The sequence below is a fragment of the Lissotriton helveticus genome, chromosome 2_1 (assembly GCF_964261635.1).
Source record: "Lissotriton helveticus chromosome 2_1, aLisHel1.1, whole genome shotgun sequence".
In the NCBI taxonomy this organism is placed as follows: Eukaryota; Metazoa; Chordata; class Amphibia; order Caudata; family Salamandridae; genus Lissotriton; species Lissotriton helveticus.
The window spans coordinates 976,392,631-976,410,288 of NC_136059.1; positions in this window are offsets into that span (position 1 = coordinate 976,392,631).

Below are 17,658 nucleotides of genomic sequence, written 5' to 3' on the forward strand. Positions count from 1 at the left end.
GGACGCAAAACAGCCCACCGAAAGTGGTAAGGAGGTAGCCCTGCCGGTGCTGGGCGAGGGCGCAATTCCCTCCAGGGGGGAGTGTTTAGCGCAGCATGTATCTCAAAGTGTGAAGGAGTTAATTTGGGCAGACAAATATGTGAATATTTTTTCGTTACTGATCGACAACAGGGAATGGGACTATGCAAAATCACAGAAGGATATGATGTTGCCTAGTGAATGGCGATCGCAACTGTACAAATTTAGGGTGGAAGAGACACTCATCAATTGGATCAGGGCCTTTTCTGTGTATAGTGCAGTGATTGGGGAACGCTTCCCAGGTATGCAAACTGTGATGGCCTGCTCCCAGAGCAGGATTACAATGTACCATGAGAATCATGGGGAGGATGCATGGAAGGAGTACGCCATAGCCTTCAGGAAATCGAGGGAGTTCAACAGCTCATTAGCTTGGGACAAGGTCGATTCCATTTCCTGGCATTCCCAGTTTGAGAAGGGTCAGGCCGCAAGTACTAGCGCCACCGGCAATAAAGGGTATTCCCCCAGACCCCAGCAGCCCTTTCAGCAGCCCTTTCGACCAGCGCAAGGTGTAGAGGCGGGCAACAAGACCAGAGGTAGTACAGGCGGGAAAGGAGTGTGCTGGGATTTCAATAGGCGGACGTGCAACAGGGCACCGGGCACCTGCAAATTCAGGCACGCGTGTAACTTATGCGGCCATCCTTCCCACCCAGAGACTACATGCCGGTCAAAGGGCAATGGGTCTGGCAACAGAGGGAGGAGGAAACCTCAATAACAGGATTCAGCCCCTTGTTGCGCATTCCCCTATTTTGGTGACTGCTATGATCCCCTGGCTCAACAGATACCCTAATCACACTTCCGCTAGGATGCTACAGGAGGGTTTCACGCATGGTTTCCGGATTCCGGCTGGGGGTTACATCGGGGCAACGCAGTGTAAGAACCAGTTGTCAGTTCAGAACAACCCCAAGGTGGTAGCGAACAAAAAAGAGAAGGAGCTGCGCCTAGGTAGGGTAGCGGGGCCTTTTTCTGACATCCCTGTTCAGAATTTTGTGTGCTCGCCTTTAGGTGTGGTACCTAATAAGGAAAAGGGCGAGTTTAGGCTCATACACAATTTGTCGGCACCTAGGGGGTTATCTTTGAATGATGCAATTGATGAGTCAATTTGTAGTGTGAAATATGCATCCTTTGACCAGGCGGTGGAAATGTGGAGGACTTTGGGCCCTGGGGCACTGATGGCCAAATCAGATATTGAGTCAGCTTTTAGACTTCTCCCAGTGCACCCGGCGGATCAGCACCTGTTGGGTTTCTCCTTCAGGGGTAAATACTACATGGATAAGTGCATGCCCATGGGCTGCTCTATTTCATGTGCATACTTTGAGCAATTCAGCTCTTTCCTCGAGTGGGTCCTGAGACAATCTACAGGTCACCAGTCTGCCATGCATTACCTGGACGATTTTCTTTTCCTGGGTCCGGCGGGCTCACTGGAGTGCGCGTGGGCATTGCAGGAGTTTTGCGTGCTCATGCGTACTTTTGGGGTCCCGCTAGCGCAGGAGAAGACGGTTGGGCCAGTGACGTGCCTAGAATTTTTGGGAATTGAGTTGGATTCCGTGGAAGGCTGTTTCAGGTTACCCACAGACAAAATCAAAAAGTTCATGGCAACACTGGACCTATGCTTGCAGACAAAGAAAGTCACTTTACAACTGTTGCAGCACACAGTGGGTCAGCAAAACTTTGCATTGAGAGTGATTCCCATGGCACGCCCGTTCTCCCGCTCAATTGCACAAGCCATGAAGGGTCTGCGGGAAAAGCATCATCGTACACGGCTCTCTGTTGAGGTTCGCCAGGACATGCGTATATGGATTGCATTTCTGGAGGACTTCAATGGCAAAGTGCTGTGGGATGCCCCCACACTGTCCTCAGCTGAGTTAGGTTTATGGACTGACGCTGCAGGCAGTGTGGGGTTTGGCGCTATTCTTGGCAAGAAGTGGGTGGCGCAGAAATGGCCAGGATGGTGGGAAGAGAGCGGGCTGACTGCAAACATTGGGTTCCTTGAGCTCTTCCCAATCTGGGTGACGTTGAAAGTGTGGCCTGAGGCATTGGCCAATCGCTCAGTGATTTTCTGGTCGGATAACATGACCGTGGTGGAATGCATCAATCAGCAGGCGGCGAGGTGTCGATTCATACTGCGCCTGCTGAAAGAGATTGTGCTATGTTGCATGAGATTGAATATACATTTCAGGGCCAAGCATGTCCCAGGGGTCTTAAATAACGCAGCTGATGCACTTTCTCGCTTTAAGATGCAGGTATTCAGGGACCACCTACCGGCTGCAGAGGCCTCCCCAGCTCACTTCCCATCGACTCTCTGGCAGATTGGTGCCCCCAACTACACGACCTCGTGGCAGCCAGCCTAGCGCCAAAGACAAGGACAGCTTACGAAGGGGTGTTCAGGTCTTACTGTAACTTTCTGGGTCATGATTGGGAAAACAAGTGGGATCTGGAGGCTAGTTTCAATAGGTACTTGAGCACTTTACACAACGAAGGGCGCACGGCGGCGACAGCTAGCAGACACAAAGCTGCAGTCTCCTTTTTCGCACGTGCCAAAGGAGTCAGGGATCCGACAAACAGTTTTCTGGTTCAAAAAGCGTTGAGAGGATGGCGGCGCTTGCAGGCACCCACCGCTGGTGGTAGGAAACCGATAGGTTTTGAACGATTGTCAGCAGTGCTCCTCGCCCTGCAGGACACATGCAGTTCTACGGCCGACGTGGGGTTATTTAGGGCTGCTTTTGCGCTGCCATTCTAACTGGGCTTTCAGGGTAGGCGAACTGGTGGCAGCCAACAAGCTAGATAGGGAAGGTGGCCTTCAGCTGTGTGACGTCAGCATTCGGGACAACACGATGCGGGTTACCATTCGGAAATCCAAGACTGATCAGGAGGCCAGGGGTCAAACTCTGGTCTTACCGAATAACCCGTGCTGCCCGGTGTCACATGTGGAGGCGTTAATTACGCAGCGCGCAGGGGAGCTTGATGGAGCTCATGCATAAGGATGGTACCCCTTTGACCAGGTTTCAGTTCCAGAGAGAATTAGCCATAAGTATTTTCAAAACAGGTTGTGATCACAAAGAATTTGGGACGCATTCTTTCCGGATAGGGGCAGCCACTGAGGCCACTGCAAGGGGGTTGAATGTCAGTAGTGTGAAGAGGATTGGGAGATGGTCTTCCAATGCCTATAAGCGGTATGTGTGGTTGCACATGTTGTAAGGGTCAGTCGCCGCCCCTCTGTTGCCTGCCTTTTTGCCTTGTTTATTTCTAGTTTCTCGGGCCTGTGACGCAGGACGGGAACTACTAAAGGACCATCAAGACCAACCATCAACATCCCGTCAACGGCAGGAAGACAAACAGAGGATGAATGTAGTATGGGTAGTCGGTCATTCTTATGTAAAACGTGCTAAACCAATTTTCCTTCCAGGAGCGGGAAGCCGGAGGGCGGAGTGCGGGGGTTTCAATGTCTCTTTCCATGGCAGAGGAGGGCTTCGCCTCAGTCAGCTTAGGGGTTTCATGTCAGATCTACTCGAAAGATACACCTCACCACCTTCAGTGGTCATCTTGCACCTGGGGGGGAATGATTTAGTGGATTTGGGCAGAAGGGTCCTGTTGGAAGAAATCATCTCAGTGGCAGGGTGGCTGGCGAAACTGTTACCGGATTCCACTATTGTATGGTCACAGTTGATACCGAGGCTGCTGTGGAGGGGGGGTGAATCAGTCAGGGCGTTGAATCACTTGGTAAAGAGGGTCAACAATAAACTAGACAAGCTATTTCGAACTCCTTACCTACAGAGCATACCTCATGGTTGCATCTGGGGGGAACAGTTCTATGTGCGGGATGGGGTCCATTTGACAGAGTCAGGGAATGCCCTATTCATAAAAAACATCTTAGCATGGGTAGAAGGTTTTGCGAGGAGGATATGACCTTTCAGTGTAGGTTTGTTGGGGGGGGGCCAGATAGTCGGTCAACTATGCTGGCCTGTGGCGGTAAGGTCATAATCGGTGAGCAGCAATTTAAGGTCCTTAGGGGGGGCGGTCCCACTCACGAAAGGGGCCGCCAGGGGGAGGGGCCACTGGTCTCTCCCAGAACTTCAGGGGCAGGATATCCATCGCTTAGAAGGGTGCGGGGGAGAGATTCACGCTTTCCTCAGGCTGGTAGCCACCCCTCACATACACTATGACGTCATCAAGGGGCGCGAGTGTAAGGGCCCTCCTGTTATGGTTAAATGGAGTTCACGGAGCGCACGCGGGTAAACGGGCCCTTGTTGCACATGCGCATCTCGGACGTGAGAGCGTAGCTGGTAAAAGGATCCGACACCGGTTAGCGACCTTGCCGTAGGACCAGAAATTATTAGAAATGCAAATTTAATATCAGGATGTTAGATTCGGTTAGGAACCACGCTGTATTAGAAATTTGTTATGGTTAGCCCATCATACCTGTGGAAAAATGGATGTAAATGTAATGTTCTGAAGTTTGCATTTAATAATTATGTAAAATTTAATTTTTCAAAATTTTAATTTTGTTTCATATTTTAATAAATACGGCCGGGGGGTCTCGGGCTCGAGACTCCCTGCCTTCCAAAGAAATTCTGTGTTGGACTGTTGTCATGTATTCCTATCGGTTCTGAATCGATCCCCCTATTCCTGACCCTATTCTAGTTAAACAAACCAACAAGTTAACTAGCAGTCAGCCCATGAGGCAGAAAACCCCCATGATGCAGATACCGTTATCTGACGCAGTCACACTACGGCACAGGAACGTGTTATCTGATTAGGTCATAACGCTTGCGATCTAATTAGACAAGCGATATTCCTCCAGCCCCTGATAAGGCATACGGAGTTCTCATAACAAATCAAACCTATGACAACCTGGGCAAAACCCTGCGGCCATTGTTTTGATTTCACCGAGAACTTTAGTAAAAGAATGTGCTAACGAGCAAATCGTATGACATCTTTATTGACGTATCTATGTCCATCCTTACGTCAATCTCGGCACCTTAAAGGTATAAATATTACCGATCTTGCCATATGCAAACACACGCGTGGTGACGAGACGGAGCAGCCATACTTGCCGAAGCCGAGAGCAGAGCAGACCCTGCTGGCAGCAGCCCCGCCTTCATGACGCGCTGAGAGACGCGCTGCTTTCTCCTGCCGAGAATCCAGCACCGGCGTTTCTGGGCAGCCCTCGCAGGCAGCCTGGAATATCGAGACCAGAGAGAGAGATACCATTCCTCATTCATCCTAACTTCCAGGTACAGAACTGAATAACCCCTCACAGAGAATTCTTTAGTTATTCACTTGGCAAAAACAAACTTAACTTAAACTGTAACTTTCTATTCCCGCCCACGTATTAGGCTTAGGTCAGGTACACGGGGTAGGCGTATCTAGAAACACCAGTTGAGTACGTTTAGTCAAATGTATATGTGTATGTAATATATTTTATTCATTTTAAAACATCATATGGCTTAGAAACCATATCAATGTTTTTACAGTATTACTTTATACTATTGCTTTTAATGTATGCACTTTACTTAACTATAAGTATTGCAATAATATCGATCCATTTCTCCTGTATGAGAAAAGAGACTGATCAATAAATAACATCTTTTATTGAACACGCCCGTCTCTTCCTTTTCTCTACATTCTGATGAGACTAAGAATGCACGTACTGACTGAGTAAAATAATTTGCCTTTTGTTCACACGACCCTCGAGATTGACTCTTGATTAGGGGAGAGCAAAGTTGTCATGTTCTATGGTTGTCAGAAACTAAATCCCTTCTTGTCTAATCAGGGAAGTTAATTCCTCCTTGAACATTCGAGAAAGTTTCTAGCGAACTCTGAGCTACGCTGGCAAACCCAAAACTTAAGTCTAGTATCGACAGTAGTAGACCTAGTTAACGTCTGGCCTAGGCCTTTACTGCTGTAGGTATTATTCCAATGCGCAGAGCCTATTGGGAAGATAGGAACTACACTACATGGCGCCCAACGCGTTTGGAAAGGGCGATAAAACTAACGTAAGACATTTAGAGTAACTCAGTCGTGCTTTCTCACTCAGACCCCTTTTCCCAAATACTCCAAAGACGTCTGGAGTGGGTGAAAGGTAATATCCTCCAAGACCTCGAAGGAGGGAACTCCTATGTATGGTTCTTGGTATAGTCAACGTTGAAGGATAAACAGTTCCAAAATATTGTGTATCTAATCTTTGTTCCATAAGAAACCTGATCTGCAAACAAACAGAAAAAAAACCTTATTGACAGTAAAATGTCTGACAATGAGGATGAAAGAGAGGCAGTTAGATTAGCAGCTGAAATAGCAGCAGCTGATACTGCAGCACTAGATGCGGACGGGGATATAATACTCATCCCGGTCACCAAAAGGAAATCTATAACCTTAAAACTTATAGAAAATGGACTGACACCTAGAGGTGGCACAGTCATATTCGTAATTGAGGCACACGAATATCGGCAGACAGAGGTATACTATACATGGATACATTTTCCAGCAGCAAATGCTGTAACAAAGTACTTCCACTATTACAAAATAGAGGTACCACCCGACATTTACACTCCTTTCGAGGAGGTGGAAGTACCACTCAAATTCCAAGAGCATTTGCTCTTATTTGATGGCGCCCTAATACATAATAATCACATCACCAGGCTCGGTCCTTTAGGAAGACCAGGAGCAACGTGGCCGGTCTTAGCCGGATACACACCACACCCAGACATCGAAGGGATGTCTACAGGAGAGCTGTTAATACAGCTAAAACAATTACTAAAAATTCACAGACAATTAGTCCAGTATGTAATGCGGACTTCAACAATTCAGCCAGCGATTAAACTTCCACAGCTGACCCCTCACCAGGGGAACACAAATAAAATTACACCACAGAACATCCAATCCTGCCTAGGTAAAGTACCGGCTAAACGGGAACAAATACCATTCTGGTTGGCACAGAAAATTACCCAAATAGAGGCGGTGTTTCCTGACACCACCCCGCTAGAAAAACACAGGATTCTGACTATCTGTCTTCCTATGGGAATCGCACCACACATAGAGGACTGTGACACTTGGGGTACAGTCTTTGCTTCCATCTACACAAAAACGCACGGTGTTCCATCCATTTCGGTAATACCTGATGTGCTAAAACAAATTCAAGATGAATATGGTCCTGAACCTGCTTTAACTCTTGGTATGAAATTACTGAAAGACTTCAAGCAGGTCTCGGCTATATTATTAGCCAATATAAAAGGTGAAGCAGCAAACGTGGCGATCCGCCAGAGGTTAAAAGAGACAGATATAGCAGACCAACCAGCTGAAATTGCCAGAATCATAGAAAAATCCTATGAGGAACTAGGTAGAGATAGTTTAGGTGGAATACCAGTAAAACCGCAACTGACTGAAAGTCCAGAAAAAATATTTTTTAATAATAATTCACCAAAAAAGAACTGGGATGGAAACAAACAATCCAATCCTAAAGAAAAGAAATTCCAGTCCAGAGGAAGGTCTCCTAGGCGAAGAGAAAAATCTCCAAACCGAAGACAGAGGTCACCGCAGAGTGACCCCTCTGGGAATAGATATAACCTTAGAAATAGGGATAATATTAAAAAACCTGATAGATATCAAGACATTGATATACGTCCCTCTCAATCTTTTCAGAATTCCTCGCAGAAATCGGAAAGAAGAGGACGATCAGAACAAAGAGAAGAGCACGCCAAGTCCAAAGACAAGGAACCTGCTCAGCTAAAAAAGAAATTACAATTTCTAAAAAAGAAGGTAGCCAGTATCAAGGTAGTTAACAATGCCGAGAATACTGAGGACAGAACTGAAAAACGGAGAGTGGGCTCAGACAATGCTAGACAGTGCAGCAGAAGTGAGCATAGCTCGCAAAGTCCTTATGAATCATCTGGAGACATTGGACACGAATGAATATCTTCAAGTGGAAACTGCGGACACCAGAGTTAGCAAACCCCACAAGATATACGAGATAACATTGCGTATAGAGGGTGATAAGACTAGGAAAATAAAGGGACTATTTTGGGATAATCTCTCCAAGGGCTATGATATCCTTCTAGCTGAAAAAGACTGGCCACCAGAGTTTGTCAGGGAGTGCCCTCATGGCGAGAAGTAATTATGCCTGCCTTCTCAAATCAAATTCCAATTCATAAAAAATACACACTTGCTAGAAAGTGGGCAGTGGCTTTAGCACCTGCTTTATATAAAAATCACGTAGGATGGGATGAGGATTCTCCTCCTCACAAAATCCAGTTAAAATCACAACCTACTGCACAAAGGCAGTACCCAATTAAGCAAGAAGCTAAAAAACAGGTAAATGAAATACTAGATCAGCTAGAATACCAGGGGGTGATTGAAACTTGCACCTCACAAATGAACAACCCTTTGTTTCCGGTCTCCAAACCAGACAATTCATATCGTCTAGTTTTGGATTACCGACACCTTAACACATGTTGCAAAACTTTTGCAGTGCAAAACTCACACAGTGCTGCACTAATGAATAACATAGTGCGCAAAAAATACAAAACAACCTTGGACATCTCCAATGGATTCTTTTGTCAAAACATAGCACCAGAGAGCAGATATTTAACTGCATTCTCAGTAAATGGCACTCAAAAACAACTCTGTCGGTTAGCCATGGGGTACAAGAACAGCCCAGGGGTATTCTAAGCGAGAGTAACAGAATTACTTCATCTATATGATGATGAAGCATTATCTTATGTCGATGACATTTACTTAACAGATGATGACTTGGAGACTCACTTGAAGAGAGTGAACACCATAATACTTGGGTTCGCAGCAGAGGGTTACAAATTCAACTTTAAAAAATCCAGAATTGCCCATCTGACAGTCCTGTTCTTAGGATATGAATTATCAAGTGAAGGCAAAAGCCTGGCTGACAATTTCCTAGAGAAATGTGCTGTACTACAAGCACCTAGAACACTAAAAAACTTACAGTCGATTCTAGGATTCCTAAATTTCGGAAGAACATACATTGCAAATTACGCAGAAAGGGTCAAACCCCTTTATGATCTAATTAAACCAGACTTTAAAAGATCCAGTTGGACTCAAATACACACAGAAATTTTGAGATCCTTACAAACAGACATGCTAATTAAAACAAAATTAGAAACACGTGATAACACACGCAATCTTGTGATTCGAGTCATCCCAGGGAGATGCGGATTCACATACCTGACCTCTAATGAGGGAGAAAAGGTACCAATTGCATTCAAATCACACTTGTACACTAAGGCTGAAATGAAATTTAGCCCAACGGAAAAAATTCTTACAGCAACACAGACAGCTATAGCAAAAGAACGAGCCCTGGCACAAGGTAAACGAATAATAATCGTGACACCAATACCAGCCCTAGAGGCGGTAACAAAGGCGAGCATTCCAAATGCTAAAGCACTCCATCCGAGATGGATACAATGGGCTAATTCTCTTGCTGCAACAGACGTGGTGTACGAATTTGATCCTTACTTAAAAACACAAGAATTTCTCCAATATGAATTTGAATGTCCTCCGCCAACCGAAATTCTGCCTCTAGACCACTACGGCTGTATAATATATACAGACGGATCAGCACAACCCGCAGTGGGGGGTAAGCAAGCTTACAGTGCTGCGTGCGCGATCGTTAAAGGTCGCTGGCACGAAGGAAAATTTAAACCAGCAATCACTAAAACACAATCTTTAGGAGATTGTACAGCTCAGCGAGCTGAACTACTGGCGTTCAAGATGGCGCTTGAAAATACCGATCGAGAATTCCCCACACTCATAGTGTGCGATTCGTATTATTGCGTTCAATCTTACAATGAATACTTGCAGATCTGGCTTCAGAATGGTTTCAAGGATGCGAAAGGTGGCACAATCAAGCATAAAATGCTCTGGGAACAAGTAGTTCTTTTACAAAAAGAACTACCAAAGACTCACGTGATACATACACTGAGTCATCAACGTGATGGCGTTCACGTTGCAGGGAATTCATTGGCTGATGAGGCCGCGAAGGCAGCTGTGCAAACGGCTTCCGTAGCTGCCGTCACCCGGTCAAAAACAAAAATAGACAGCGAAATATTACAAGCTGTCAGCGCTTCAGAAAAGGATTCGATAGAACCACTCCCTAAAGGCTTTCCAGTAAAATACTCATACATAACTGATGCAAACAATGTTCCTTTTGCTCGAATCCCTGGAGTGGGGGATAGGGCAATTCCAAACATGGAACATAGGTTAGGACTAATAATAGCGGCACATGAAGGGCTTGCTTCTATTCATGCTGGCGTCTCAGCCACAGTATCATTATTAAAGCAGAGATACTGGTGGCCACAAATGAGGAGACAAACAAGGAACTATGTTCTAGAATGTGAAATATGTCAAAAAATGAAAGTATCAACGGTGAGACGTCCAGCGCAGACGCCCCTTCTAATCTCGGATAAACCATTAGCCTGTGTTTATCTAGACCACTGCGGTCCCTTGCAAAGGGATGGTAACTATAAATATATCTTGGTCGCAGTGGATTCATGCACGAGATTCATATGGATGTGGCCCCAGCGAACGGCTGATGCCAGAACTGTTATAAAAGATTTGCGAGTCTTTATCGGCACATACGCAATTGGCATGCTGCATTCGGACAATGGTCCTGCTTTTAGCTCTCGGGCTTATAAGGAGGCCATGGTCAGCATGGGCGTGCAATTGCGGTACTATTGTCCATTTCACCCTGAGGGGAACGGAATTGTTGAAAGAAAAAACCGTGACATAAAGCAATCTATAACGGCAAAGGTATTAGGTTCGGGAGCTGGGTGGGTCAAACATCTAATAAGTGTCCAACGTAGTCTCAATAACTTGCCAAGAAATTCTCTGAAGGGATTCAGTCCGTACAAATTATTATTTGGAACTAGGATGTTGATCTCTGACCTTGATAGTCAGACTTCAGTGGTGAAAGAAAAAAGCTTTGATATCAAAGACCGTTTGGCTATTTTGCAGGACTTAAACAAAACAAGAAAAGACCTGAGCAACATAAAGTTGAAACAACAGCCAACAACCACTGAAGAACCACCACCTGTCCCAGCAAGACCTGTCTGGATTCCAAAAGTCTGGGATCTAGTCAGGGAAAAGATCGCGGTAATGAAGGAATTTGGGCCTTCTTACAGAAAAGAAGTTCCAGTCTTGTCTGTCAACGGGACAAGATCAGTTGTACTACCGCCACTTGCTGGTAAAAAGGAGAACCGAGTTGTATCCATCGACCTGGTAAAACCACAACATGTGGCCGATAACAAACAGTAGGCCAAGTGGACTCCCAATAAGTAGCAGAACACCAAGGTTTGCTACCAGTACAGAGGTCCTAACGAAGAGGCTCATCACATTCGAAACGCCTACAGAAGAACAACAAGCACTATGCAACAATGCAATAGAACTCAGACCTCTGAAAACCCAAATAAAAACATTTAGCAGAGACACACCAATCTATAATGAAGTACCAAGTGAAAATGCAAGAAACAGAAATCCTGAAGCAATTGGAACAATTGACAGAACTGCATCCGGCTACTTCATCAACTTCGATGATTCCTCTGAAGGCTTCAGTGAATCAAAGACACAGCCATCATCAAAATCCTTTAAAGACAAAGCTAAGGAACTTTTGAATCAACTGAAAGAAACATATCTGATTTCTCCATGGATTGAATTTTGGGTGGGTTTTGGTGCATTTATCCTCATACTTTGGCTCATCATGGTACTTACTTTGGGACGCTTCATTGAGGGAAAATATGCTAAAATGGACACAGCAAGTCAGAACATCAACTTGATCCTCAAACCACACACATCTTCACACGTCGAGAAAAGAGAACTTACTTCAGCCAACTTCACAGCCAATCCGATACCTGGTGGGGTAGCCTGGGACAACACTGACTATGAAATTTATGGTCCGGTCGAGATCCTGAAATATCCACACCAAATTAAGATCTCATTGAGTGACTTTGCAAAACCAAACTCATTTGCTGATGATTGGGACTTCGAAAGCATTAATAACATGATGTCTGATTTAGTAATGTCTGCTAAATTTACCAAACATGATTATTTGCAGGGTTCTACAAATTATGACAGTATGTATTGCTATAACCACTATGGTAATCACTTTTTACATAGATCTGCACAACCTAGAAATGTTTTAAATTATAATCAATGGGAACATTGTGCAACACCTCCAAAAGGGAGCTCAAGAACCGTTTACGACAAATATTCATATTTTTCAGGTTTTAACACAAGTAATGCTGAAACATTTTTTTTTAAATTGTCAAACAAGACAGGAACCAAAACCATGATAACCAACACAAAATTGTTATATTCAGACTCATTTTTTGAACAAATGAATACTTTTGGATTTGATTATTGGGACAAAAATGTTGAATTGAAAAGTGTTTGGGGTACAAAAGAATGGCAAGTACAGGGTATAGAAGCTTTGTTTAGAGCCTGCATGATCCCAGAACAAATGATATTTTTAAATGACACTGTTCAACAAACCACCTGTCTTGGCTTAGCCAAAATCAAAGATTTAAATAAACCGTCTATTCCAAAGCCAACAATGTTTAGCAACACTTCTACAGATGAAGAGATAGACGTAAACCATATATTAAACCAAAACAGAACACATCCTGATTGGAAACAGTGGTTGATCTGGCCCACAGATACTAATAACTGTCAAGACAGATTCCTGAACAAAACACAGGGTTTCAAAATGAACAGGCCAGACCCTAGATATCCTCAAAGACATCACCCAGGGATAATAACCACCTACAGTGTGGGCAAATTATGCCTTCAATGGCTACAAACTTCCACACTGACAGAAATTAAGCAACACCTAACTTTACTTACTGATGGTGCTGACTTGCGTGATTTCACTTTGGGACCACGCAAACAGCGTCAAAAGCGTTTCATAGCAGCCTCTGTATATGCAGCATACAATGAGGCCTGGAAGGTTAATCAAATTGAAGCAGCAGAGAGAATACGGGAAATTGACCGTATTAATTTGGAAAAATCACTTTCTGTAGTGGACAATGGGTTAATGACTCTGTCCTCCAGAATTTTTTCATTGGACAGCATTGTGTCTTCAGCAATCGACATATTATCACAAGACTTACTGTTATTACAACATGGTCAGTCACAATTGCGTTCTATTGTACAGCTTGGCTGGACGTTACAAAATCTGCGTTCAGGCTATGTGCCTTGGCGTTTAATCAACACAACGTCACTATTCCAAATCTTTAACCTTACTGATAGACAAATCGGTATGGCGCAAAAGGGTGCTGATTATACAATCTTGAGCATTGAAAACCTAGAAAGATTACCAATGACAATGTCAGAACGACCTGTCAGTGAATGGATAATACACGGAATCATAAATATTCCAATCTCAACCTTCAGGTTTCAATACTGCCAAAAATATATACAGGCTGGCATGTACGAGAAATTGGGAAAGGGGTACCTTAAAACAACATGGAACCTGCCCTATTCACATGCATGTGTCAGTAATAAAGGACAGAAAGTGTTTCTTAGTGGCAACAATTGTGCGATGTCACTAAGTGGCACACTTCTGTGTAACGGAATTAGTTTGCATGGAGCCTGTGAAGGGAATTCATACAACCTTTCATGTCACCAGCAAGGCGCACCTGCAACAGAAATAGAACCATTCTTTCAAAGACTCTATAATGGGAGTTACATTCTTATTGTAGACCGCAGATGTTGTAGTCTTATGCCCGGGACTCCTTATCTAGTCACTACGACTGCGAAGGTCAAGTGCTGTGGACGCTCATTGTTCCCCAGCTCCTTCCCAGACAGGGAGGCAAGGGCATGGCCCGATTTGAAAATTACTTCTATTCGAATAGATACTTTAAGCAGAATGAAAACAGTTCTTCTTCAGACGCCTACCAGGCTCTCGTCATCAAAAGAAACATATGATCTACAAGTCGCAAGGACGACTGCAGAGATACATACATTATTATCAACTAATTCCCCCGTACATTTCGCAGAAATCCTGAGTGAAATCTTAAATATTTCTGATACAAATGGGGTCTCAAATGTATTTAAGACAGTATTTTTGATGGCATTAACACCATTCAAAGCCATACTGGGTATTTTTCCAGATTTCGTCCATTCGATTTTTGGCGGACTTCCCCTGATCCTGGGACTAATTGCAGGAATCCTATTCTTAGTCCTTATTTTTCGTTATGGCAACCCATGTCACAGACAAAACTCTTGCGACAAGGGAAGAAACAATCCTAGCCATTGGATACCGGGACCGGATATCAAAAATCCTGGGACTCTCCCGGCTTAGAGACCTGAACATGACTTGGTTTCTATCATTTCGACCAATGTGGCAAAGATGTGTTTTACCTGTATTGAGGTGTCTGCTATGCGGAGAAGAATGCGTGTTAGACACCTGTCTGACGCTACAATCGGATGCGCCAATGGATGCAGAAACATTGTTGAGCCCGATCAAGGTTCATGCTTTGTGCTGCCCTCAAAGGCTACCAATCCTGATGACGGCATTCGTGGAAGCTTCACCACTACGATTGATGGGTAGTGAAGTTCAAGATGAAAGCAGCATCGAACAGGTACGACCTTCTGTCAGTAATGTAAATCAGAATGTCAATGGAGACAATCATGCGCAAGAATGCATGATTACACCTATTTCCGAGTTAGTGGAACTTTCCCAGGAAGCTGTTGACAGTTTTTTCGAAAGCCTAAATGATATGATGTTCTCACCCGAACAGAAATAGAGACTTTTGAGCAAGCTCGCACACGGCGTTCCCTGAATTCGGCCTTCAACTTTAAAAATAAAGTCACATGAACATTTTCGCTCCAGTTCACGGACAGCAGTTTTTTCAGCAGCCCCAAATATTTTTACATATTTTTTCGGGACACTATCTTCTGCTTAGAGTAAGAACTATTCTTAGAGAACTAAGGTTTCTAAATTTTAGATAGCTTATAGACATTAGCTGCCCGCTGGCATGTTCATAAAGATATTTTATTCTGTGATGGAATGGTCTCGAAACTTTTTTCTGTAAGAAATCATTTCATGTGTAATTCTCATATACCAAATAAGCAATAATGTATACAAATGCGATTAGTTTGGCTTTTTTCTACAGCTTGAGTGCATACTATATATACATGTCTGCAATTTTTCAGTATATTTGAAAATTTCAAAATGCATTTATGTATTTTGGGGTGGTAAGGTATACACACTACTCTATAGTATGTTGTACTATGTTATACTATGCCTAGATTAGTAAATATGTCCATAGTTAGCGTGGAGTGGGTGTCATGTATTCCTATCGGTTCTGAATCGATCCCCCTATTCCTGACCCTATTCTAGTTAAACAAACCAACAAGTTAACTAGCAGTCAGCCCATGAGGCAGAAAACCCCCATGATGCAGATACACTACGGCACAGGAACGTGTTATCTGATTAGGTCATAACGCTTGCGATCTAATTAGACAAGCGATATTCCTCCAGCCCCTGATAAGGCATACGGAGTTCTCATAACAAATCAAACCTATGACAACCTGGGCAAAACCCTGCGGCCATTTTTTTGATTTCACCGAGAACTTTAGTAAAAGAATGTGCTAACGAGCAAATCGTATGACATCTTTATTGACGTATCTATGTCCATCCTTACGTCAATCTCGGCACCTTAAAGGTATAAATATTACCGATCTTGCCATATGCAAACACACGCGTGGTGACGAGACGGAGCAGCCATACTTGCCGAAGCCGAGAGCAGAGCAGACCCCGCTGGCAGCAGCCCCGCCTTCCTGACGCGCTGAGAGACGCGCTGCTTTCTCCTGCCAAGAATCCAGCACCGGCGTTTCTGGGCAGCCCTCGCAGGCAGCCTGGAATATCGAGACCAGAGAGAGAGATACCATTCCTCATTCATCCTAACTTCCAGGTACAGAACTGAATAACCCCTCACAGAGAATTCTTTAGTTATTCACTTGGCAAAAACAAACTTAACTTAAACTGTAACTTTCTATTCCCGCCCACGTATTAGGCTTAGGTCAGGTACACGGGGTAGGCGTATCTAGAAACACCAGTTGAGTACGTTTAGTCAAATGTATATGTGTATGTAATATATTTTATTCATTTTAAAACATCATATGGCTTAGAAACCATATCAATGTTTTTACAGTATTACTTTATACTATTGCTTTTAATGTATGCACTTTACTTAACTATAAGTATTGCAATAATATCGATCCATTTCTCCTGTATGAGAAAAGAGACTGATCAATAAATAACATCTTTTATTGAACACGCCCGTCTCTTCCTTTTCTCTACATTCTGATGAGACTAAGAATGCACGTACTGACTGAGTAAAATAATTTGCCTTTTGTTCACACGACCCTCGAGATTGACTCTTGATTAGGGGAGAGCAAAGTTGTCATGTTCTATGGTTGTCAGAAACTAAATCCCTTCTTGTCTAATCAGGGAAGTTAATTCCTCCTTGAACATTCGAGAAAGTTTCTAGCGAACTCTGAGCTACGCTGGCAAACCCAAAACTTAAGTCTAGTATCGACAGTAGTAGACCTAGTTAACGTCTGGCCTAGGCCTTTACTGCTGTAGGTATTATTCCAATGCGCAGAGCCTATTGGGAAGATAGGAACTACACTACACTGTTAAATGTGTAACGGTATTTTGCATGTTATGGCGGGGGGGTGGCCGGCAGTCACAGACCATGTGTTTCTCAGTTCATTTGTTAACACTCCTGCTTCTAACAAGTACTTCTCCAGTAATCAGTTGTGATAAAAAAAATACATTATTTTGAATTCTGAAATGCCTTATCATATTCTAACATTATCTTAGTTGCATGATTGACATGCCAAATATTTTCAAGGCTCGGCTCGCGCACGGGCTCTTAGAACCCGTTCCGGCTCGGCTTTCCGCGTTAGTTTGTTGGATTGTCCACCTCGATTCATTCCTTCTAAATCAACATAATGCGGTAAGTATATTGCCATCCCGAAAAACTCAAAAAGATTGTCCCTGTGTGTACATTATGTATTTATCTGATAGATGGAAAGCGAATCCCTCTGTCACAGTAGTTTTCAGAGTGTAAGGAGCCACTAACCCCTTCGCCTCCACTCTCTCCATCCCCCCCCCTCACCTCCCACCCTCCCGAGGGTGGCAGGGGGTGAATTGACTGTGGCAGGTGGGAGAGGGGTGCAGCAAAATTCAAGCAAGGATAACAGAGGATCCCTCAATCACTTCACAAGTCCCTTTGTAAGCCGATAATCATTTGAATTAAAGTTGACAAAAGAACATTTTGAAAGACACAGGTGATCCTCATTTCAATGCTCACACTATTAAATGTTGTTGCTATAGTAGTTTGTAATTATCACCCATATTGCGCGAGTATTTCTCCCACTACTATTGTTAGATAGAAAAGGGAATTCTGGGGAACATTTATGCTGAAAGCTTCTTGCAGTCAATTACTTCACCGCTTCCCCTAGTAGTAGTAAATTCTTTATTCGGTTATTGAAACAAAATAACCATAGCTTCCCCTAGTACCTTGTGACATGCCTCGCTTGCTTAGCAGTTTT